A 9706-nucleotide genomic window follows, 5' to 3' on the forward strand; every position below is an offset into this window, starting at 1 on the left:
ATTTTCAAGAGAAAAGGAAAACATAAAGATGGATAATGGGGAACAGTTCACTCAGTGTTACTCAAGCCAACAAGAGTAAAACGGTAAATGTAAATTTGCAGTTCAAGTTGTAAAATGACACTCATTTTCTTATCTATTACACCCTTAATTTTCAGAGATTCCTTCCAGACAGAGTTCCCAGGGTATTTTGATTGGAAAAATTACTATCGCCACTATAGAAAAGACACTCAGAGCACTGTCTCATTGAAGTTTTCTCTTTGTCTTTTTTTTTTTCTTTTCTTGTTGTTTCCCTTAATCTAAATTAATCCAGTGCTGTGTGCTTTACTTGATGGATGGGGGAATGAAACAATTTTCTTCACAAAATAAGATAATATTGAAGTAGATTTCAGTTTCAAATTCCCAGAACAAAAACATAATAAACAGCTTGATGTTCATTGGCAAGGGCAAATAGAAAAAACAAGTTTGTTTGCTTGTTTTTTTTTTTCTTTTTTTCTCACATATAAGCTTTCACCCAGAAAAACAGTGAATGCACTATTTCCTGACACCCTGTTTGAAGACTCTCTTTCCAAGTACAAAACAAGAGTAAAATTTTTTTTGCCCCTAAGGCAAAAAAGATCTCATCTATTTCCATTTCCATAGGAAGCACAGGAGCATATATTGTAAAATTATTTAGAATATCCCACTCCATCAATTGTATCCTATCCAGAGAAACCCTGTAAGGAATCTTGGCATAGGTCTATACTGTTGATTACGTTCAGATGTTTCTTGGACCTATGATCACACCCACTGCCTGAACTATTGTGCCATTTTTTGTTGAGCTGGGCTACCTTCTCCAAGACCTGAACCATAAAACTGAAGACTGCTGAGGGTCTGGATTCTGAGTTTTAATTTAATCAGGTAAATAGTAGACTTGGAGTCCTCATATTTAACAGAAGTGTATGTTTAACTCGCAGTAGGTTTCACAGTTGCTTCAATGGTGCATTTGTAAGACTAGTCTATAAAAAAAAAAGTTTTTAATTAAATAAGCTTAGTAAACTTTATTTCTGCAATTCTAATTATTACATAAACCTTTAGCATATGACTTTAGTCGACATGTTAATCTAACATTCAGTCTTTCATCAGGCACAGTTATACCCTTGCTAAAATATGGCAACAGAACTACATACACCATTCTAAGTAATGTTCAATTTATAGCTTACATGGCTACAATATCAACTACTTTGATTTATACTGTATGCCCTCTAGCAGTACAATCCAATGTTCCCACCTTTTTTTTATTGCAGCCACAATACTCAGTGCGTTAAGGTTGCTCAGACTTTCCTGTGCTAAATGCTTGATCTTTCCAGCAAGTTCAAAGCTTAAAGATATTGTATGATGGCTATTCTGTCCTCTCCTGTCTGCTATTACATTAATATTCCTCAAAGTCATTCCTGGAAAAGCAGTAATCTATGACCCATTTTTCCTTAGGCTAAATTGAATGTTCTCAAGTAAGTCAATAAATTTAATCCTTCAAAATGGGATCTATGGCAAATCGCTGCCTGGAAACTTTAAAAGTACAATCACTACATTAAATTGTGCACATTTTTTTTCTGCATTTTCTTCTCCATGTGCTACCTATACTTTTCTCTAGACTCTAGTCATAAGCTTACAGATAAATTCTTCCCTGATGTTTTCAGAATGAAGTCTTCTAGCACTGTTTTCTCTCCTGAGTACTTTAATTATATCCTTGGTAAACAAACTACATCCTTTCCCTGATTTCACGCAGAAAGAATGTCCAGTCACAGTGTTTGCCCATGTGTCAGTCAGTCTACTGGTCTCTGTTCTCTTGCCTTTAACCCATTGGCCAGCTTCCTCAGCTGAACTAGAGATGTAAAAATCCCCAAGATTATCTTACTACGAGTTTTATGAAAATGGGAGACTGCATATAGGGGAGAGATATGTCAATATGCCCTCAGGACATTTTTAAGTGGCAAGGGATTTTAGAGGATTTTGATGGGCTAATGATGTGGCACACAAAATCACAACAAGCTCAAAACCTGGTTTACACAATCTGATCTTTAGCAAGTCTTATACATGTTTCTTCCAAGTACGTAAATAAATGTATTTTTATACTTTCTATTGATGTTCTTGAACATGTCCCCTAGATTTTTCTTTTTTTTTTCCCCTCCATAACTAGAAGGCAAGTAAACAGCAATCCTGATTTTCAAGCAACCTTTATCATTCCATTCTCTAACACTCCATCTGGGAGCTCCCCAGTAGGGACACCTTGAACAGAGATCACTGTAGACTTTAAGCTAATTTAGGAAGTCTCAAGCATCCAAACTAGTCAATTCTTTAAAATGAAATAATCAATAACATATGCATGTGTGGGTTTGTGTTTTTTTTTTTTTTTTGTTGCTGTTTTTGTTTTTCCCTAAGAAAACAGCACATTCCAAGAAAAGAGAAAAGAGCTAAAACTGCTATTTAAAAAGTAGAATATTTACATAAGTTCATCCAAGGAATGTTATTATCATTGTTCAGTCTGTTTTTACTTTAACCTGGCACATTTTCCAAAGAAAAGGAAAAAGACAAAATAAAAGTTGAGATTCACAACTGATTTTTCTTGCTAAAATCTGATGTAATGCAATTGCTCATGCAGATTGCCTTGAAGAAAGATTCCATACTGGTGCCAAAATAAATGGTTATATCCATTGGAAACATAGATTATAGAATGAGGGGTGGAACAGCTTTTCAGGTTAATTTAAAGGCAAAATCTGATTTCTACAGATATGTAGTGAATACCAACATGGTTTAAACAAGCACAGCTGTATACACACAGCAATCAAAGGCAACTATGGGGACAATGCCTTATTGACAGCTAAAAACTGACCATAGGAAACACAGATGAAGCGTAGATAGATCAATATTGAAATAAATATTAAAAGGTCACCATTTTCCTTTATCACTACCTAGAATCAGTACAACAATGTATTGAAAGAGAACAACCAAATGCAATTTCTCTCCTTTTTATTTTTCCAATATTGATTTCAGTCAAATGAAGGCGAAGGAAGAAGAATAATCTGTTTTTCTATAAGACATCAAAAGCTGCCTGTAAGTAAATATTGACACTTGACAGATGTGTCAGTTTATTGTAAAATGCTTTTCCTTTTTAATCACTGTAATTTTATGAATCTTCATCTGACAGATTGATGTGAGCTTTTTAGACCAGATGTTCTACATTTCAGGGGAAAAAGAAAAAAAGAAAACAAAAACACAAACCCCACCACCACCAGAAGCAAACCTAAATCTCACAAAAACTCCTGTAGAAATCCCATTACCATGTGTATTCGGTTTATGTGGCAAGGTTTTGGTAGTGGGAGAGTGGAGGGGCAGGGTTGCAGGGCTAGTTTCCTTGAGAAGCTGCTAGAAACTTCCCCCATGACAATGCCAGCTGTCTCCAAGATGGACCTGCCACTGGCCAAGGCTGAGTCCATCAGCAATGGTGGTAGCGTCTCTGGAATTACATAGTTAAGAAGGGGAAAAAGAACTGTGAAACAGAATTACAGCCATGGAGAGGAATGAGACTGTGTGAAAGAAACAGCTCTACAAACACCAAGGTCAGAGAAGAAGGAAGGGGAGGAGGTGCTTCAGGCACCGGAGCAGAGGTTCCCCTGCAGCCCATAGGGGCAGACCATGGTGAGGCCGGCTGTCCCCCTGCAGCCCATGAGCAGACCTCCACCTAGAGCCCATGAAAGATCACAAGCTGAAGCAGCTGGATGCCCCAAGGAGCCTGCAACCCCATGTGAAGCCCATGCCGGAGCAGGCTCCTGGCAGGACCTGTGAATCCATGGAGAGAGGAGCCCACACTGAAGCAGATTTGCTGGCAGGGCATGTGACACTGTGGGGGACCCACACTGAAGCAATCTGTTCCTGAAGGACTGCACCACACTGGAGCAGTTTTGTGAAGAACAGCAGCCCAAAGGAAGGACTCACATTGCAGGTGTTCATGAAGGACTGTCTCCCATGGGACGGACCCCATGCTGGAGCCAGGGAAGAGTGTGAGAAGTCTTTCCCATGAGGAAGGAGTGTCAGAGACAACATGTGATGAACTGACCACAATGCCCATGCCCCATTCCCTTCACCTCTTGCAGGGAGGAGGGGAGAAAATTGTAAGTAAAGTTAAACCTGGGAAGGAGAGTGTGGTGGGGAAAAGGTGTTTTGAGATTTATTTTTTATTTCTCTTCTTCCTACTGTGATTTGATTGGTAATAAATTATATCAATTTCTCCAAGTCGAGTCTGTTTTACCTGTGATGGTAATTGCTGTGTGATCTCTCCTTGTCTTTATCTCTACACACAAGCTTTTCATAACATTTTCTCTCCCCTGTCCAGATGAGGAGGGGAATGATAGAGTGGCTTTGGTGGGCACCTGGCGTCCAGCCAGGGTCAACCCACCACATCGTGTTATCCTGTGTAATTTAATAGGTGACAATTATCATTACCCTTGAGCTGTAGTGACGCACAGACCCTCCTTTCCACGTTGTCTTTTAATTGAATCTGAATATTTTATGAGCAAGAGATAGCAGGAGCATAACTTTCTGGTCTTGCTAAGTCTTCTTGCAGAAAACTTTTATTGATGTTAGCAGGTGCATAATTTAAAACTAAGGGATAATTTCAAAGCTGTTAGGAAAACAGAAGTTACTAAAACCCCCAAATGAACATTGTAAGGGCATGGTATAACAGTGGAAATGAGCAAACCATCTCCCAAATGAGATTCAAAATGCCACTCCAGCAGATGCAGAACTAGTCAGTCCCAATACAATTTGTAGGCAAGGAACTACTAACAATGTGAAAATCATGTACTAATAGGAAACCAATCACATATGAAACAAAATATGTACTTCCTAACCTGCACACAGGCTTCTTTCTTCTGTGTTCTGCAGTTCAGAATGTGCTAAAAGACAAAAGCACAAAAATAAGAAATCAATAGGAAATCATGTAACTCAGTGTCCAAATTCTCATGTTGCATTAGACTTAAAGTATTACTGTCAAGAAAGGAACCCTAAGTGGCCTAAGTGGCACATTGTCTAATTATTTCAACAAGGGGTAACTATTTCTTTTGTAGAGCATGTATTGGTTTTCCAGAGATTAGTAACTTCAGAAAACCATGAAGTATATATTTTTGTACATATAAGCTTGACATTTTATCCAAGATCTAGACATTCTTGAACAGCAAGGGAGTATCGCTGTTTGAATGTAAATTTATAATCTATTTCACATTTCTGAGAAGGAAGTTATGTATCAGGCTATGGACTGGGTGGAGCAAAGTAATACAGAGGCAGATTAATAGCCCCTAGAAGAGAGATAGGAATTAGTGTTCAGCAAGGCAATAGGTATCATTCAGAACAGGATTAAAAGATGAAAAAGACTGAAGATAATCATTTGACATTCAGCTAACAACTTGATTCTCAGTTTACAAGTAGGAGGAAGGTAATCGCTAGATGATGAACAGGTCAGTATCTGTTCTCTAGGGTGTCTGAAGGGTATTCTAATTTATGGTTGTGTAACATCACCTCTAAATTTATTTCTAAACAGAAACGTCTGTCGCTTCAGCTTCAGGGAAACAGCTTCAGAATTTTGGAGAGCTCATCCTCCTGCCAGCTCCTGCAGTTCTCCAATGGCACAGTAATCTGTGGGAGGTGACAGCTAGCTGAGCAGTACGGTGCCAAAGACACCTCAGAACCACAAGAAGTCATGCTTAATTCACTTAATCGTTGTAATATGAATGGTTTGTGGTTGTAAGGCATTAACGACGGAACCTAAAGTGCATAAAACCTAACAGATGTAGCTCCATATTTGTGATATTTATTTTTCCTGTCTAAACTGCAAAAGATAATTTTCTCTTTATCAAGTAGCAGAGATTTGAACTTACAATTATGTATAAACTGTGTTCCCAGTAAACCAGTGTTCCTAAGAATGGTTGAACAAACTGTGATTAAAACTTTGGTTTTACATTGTTAGATCAAGTAACACTGTATCAGTGCAACCTCGAAATGAAATAAAATATGTAACGGTACCAAACTTCCATTAACAAATTTTAAAATAATTTTTTAAAAATTCTGCATTTACTTTCCACCTTCAGAATAGGGGCTGACTGGTTGGAATGGACACAGGAGATTTAAAATATTATACATGAAAGGAAATGAGAAATCCTGCCTTGATTCCATCATACATAGCAAGTATGGTTGCTATTCTATGTGTGGCTTTACACATACACACATTGATGAGATCAGACCCATCCAGAACACTCAGAATATTTTCTGATTGCATCCAAAACATATATTGACATTCAGTGTCTGCTGACCTTCTTGCTTTCTTCCAAATAATGTTTTAAATAATCTGTGGGAGGATCTGCTTCCTTGCTGCTTCATTTCAAATCACAAGATATTTCAGAAGAAAAATAGAAATGAAGAAAAATAGAAATGAAGAAAAATTTAAAAAAATAAATATTTCACTTTTCAGCATCAATAAGAAATGATTCCTTCTGCGAGAACAGAAATTATGTTTCTTTGTCTGGGTTGTTTTCCCTGTTCAGTTCCCTCAAAAATGATCAGCTAATAGAACTAAAAACAGAGATGATAAAGACTTACGTGAACATCTTCTTGATGCATGGTTCCTATCAAAGCATTTAAATGTCTTAGGCAGTATACATTTTACCTATTCCCAAGACCAGAGCAGAAAGAGAGCTTCAACAGAATGTTTTTCATTAGATAATACTGATTTGTCAGAACGTCACTAACACATTTACAGTTCAGGGTAGAATTTCCAGTCAAAACCAGTGTGGGATGTCTGCTGCAGGACAGACCACTGATTATGAATTGTTATGCTTTGTTATTCATGGTTATACTCGGGCTGGGACAGTTGTGTGGGATTTTTTTTTTTTTTTTTTTTGTGTGTGTGTGTGGTTTTTTGGTTTTGTTTTGTTGTTGATTGGTTTGTTGGTTTGTTTGTTTTTCTGTTGCAAATTAAGTACCCTTTGTAAGTAATTGCATGTTGTTGTAGTGAGAGAACAGGTCAACTCTGATGAATTGATGAGACAGTTACGGGTCTTACTCTAAATTAATCTTGCTCTAAATAAAGGACTATGGTAACATGATCCAGTGTATGTAATGTATGTTAGATAAGGCATAAATACTGAACTCCTGCCATACTTGGAAAATACCTTTCTTTCTTTCCTTCAGTAGTCTGAAACCCAAGATCAGCTTCAGAATTTTTCACAGAATTGAAAAATGCATTTGAAATTGAACACCCTATGGGTTTCACTGCCAGATTCTCTATAGGAGCACTACACGACTTTCTATATATTTTCAATAGTTTACACAGGTGGCAAAATTACCGAACTCAATAAAAGAGCAAGAAGGCACAGACAGATCTGTTTCCATCAGGGAATTACCTTTGCATAGGCTACATGTACTGTTTGGTTGCTCAAAAATAAACTCACTTTCTACTCCTCCCAGAACCATTTAAAAACTATTTGTTTAACTTATTTATAAATGGATTGTTGTAACGGTCTCATTCTCTGCCAGAGAGAAATGTATTTGTCCTTGTTGATGTCAGTGAAGTCAATGGGAGTGAAGGTGTCTTCATACTTTATTAGCTGCTGGGCCATGTCTGAACATTTAATATATCTTCACCAAAAAGACGTCTTGGCAAAGATAAAATGCCTCATAAATTCTTTGTGACCCTGTGTCAACTTATCAAACTCAAAGTAAAAAATGCCACATCTGCTAATAAGTTTACCAGTAAGCCACACTTATTGTGAGAAAAGCCTGTGTTTTGCCACTGAAGACTAAATTTTAAGAACACAATCTTTTGCTTTTTAAATCTTGTTATTTTTCTTATACAGAATACTGAATTAACCACATTTATATGCTTCTCAAGAAAAGAAGAAATAGCACATTATCAACAAAAATCAACGGCAATGTAGTTACTTTTGTGGAACTGGCATGGGGTAGGAAGTACTGAAGGTTTTTCTAAAAGCTGAATTTCGCAACAATGTTTTAAGTAGATTGGTACATGGATTTCCAGAGTCCCATGTTACATAATAATGACGTTTTCTGCAGCAGGATTTTTACTCAATCTGTGTAAGCTTTGAATGCTTAAATGAAGCACAGCAGCAGAGGGAAACACAACAGGAGGCATGTGAAGTCTTACAGATAGATCTTGCCTTTGCAGACATGATGTTGAAATACACTGGCCAGTCTGGTGCTAAAGGTGAGTAGTTCTGACACGGACTGTGTGAGGATGTTCTTCCTGGTTAGCCCAGTTAGGTTTTTCTGCTCTGTAGATCCTCGTGTAAACAAAATTGCAGCTTTGTTTGCTACTTCTTTCAGATTAATCAGGATAGTTTTAGCTGCTTTTGTGTGTTTGTTTTTCTCTCTTGGTATTCTGCCTATCTTTTTTTTTATCCAAAGCTACTTCATTATTTAACCATTCTATGTCACTCCTGTCATAATCTCTACATATCTCTACTGTTACTACACTTATCCTTTCAACAAAGCAGATTTACACCCCAAGACACATAAGCAAATTGACTATTGCCCGCACCTTTTCAAACATTCATGCAATTAAAGCACTTAGCAAACTGGCATGTAAAATGCAGCTAAAGATACATCAAGGTGACTCTTGCCCAGATTTCTCCTCCTGTTTTGCAGTACAAACATCTGGTCTTAGATTTCCATATTAAGTGACTGACTGAGCTGAATTCATGTGATAAGTTTTGTTTTCTTTTGCCCTTGGTGGTATAAACAACAATAATTAACCTATATGGCAACAAAATTTCGAGGTCTTTAAACTAAAACAATTCTAGTACATGGGAGGATTGAGTCCTGAGAAGGCACTTAGGTGAGAAGCTGGCTGTCTAGGGTTGTCATTCAGATTCCCTCATCTCTTACATTCTCTGTACAAAGAAACTCCTCCGGGGCTCTGATGCAGGGCTGTTTGCATTGATTGTTGTAATGGTAGAGGCTGGGCTGTTAGCGCTAAGAGAGCACACAATGCTGATCCTCAATAATAATTAAATACTCATTTGTCCGTATATTTTTTGTGTCTTCTCCGGTTTTGCATTTAAAGGTTGCACTTCCTCTGTGACCCTCAAACTGAGAGGCTCAAGAGGTACAAATTGATTTGCTCAGAAGTAATATTTGAATACTTCTGATATGCCTGCTCTGGCACAAACCTTGTCCCCAGCTAATTACCTTAATTTATCGTCATGGAACCCAGGCTTGACCAGAGCTGGGTGGACACAGCTGAATCAGCTCTTACTGAGCAGCCTTATGACCACTGGAGTTGCTGCTCCATGGTGCTGTGTCATGTAGCCACACCAGCTTACCTAGGTTTTCTACAAACTTTGTAAAATCAGGGTTCAGCTCATAACTTCAGGAAGAAAATCCAACTCTATTCTTCCCTGAGATTTTGAATTTTCTGCCTTGCCTTGCCTCGCCTCGCCTCGCCTTGCCTTTCCTTGGCTATTTAGTGATGTAAACAGATGCATAGTTTCAAGGCAAATATAACCACTCCTTTTATGAGCCCTAGTCTAGATGTGTTCTAAATCTGACCCATAAAGCTTCTTGTAAACTATACTGTAAACAATTACAATAAAGGCTATCTATCAAATATTTACAAGACAATTATTGAAGAAAAGCTCTTGAGAGCTTGTGATTCCATTCT

Source organism: Patagioenas fasciata, chromosome 2 (assembly GCF_037038585.1).
Source record: "Patagioenas fasciata isolate bPatFas1 chromosome 2, bPatFas1.hap1, whole genome shotgun sequence".
Lineage (NCBI taxonomy): Eukaryota > Metazoa > Chordata > Aves > Columbiformes > Columbidae > Patagioenas > Patagioenas fasciata.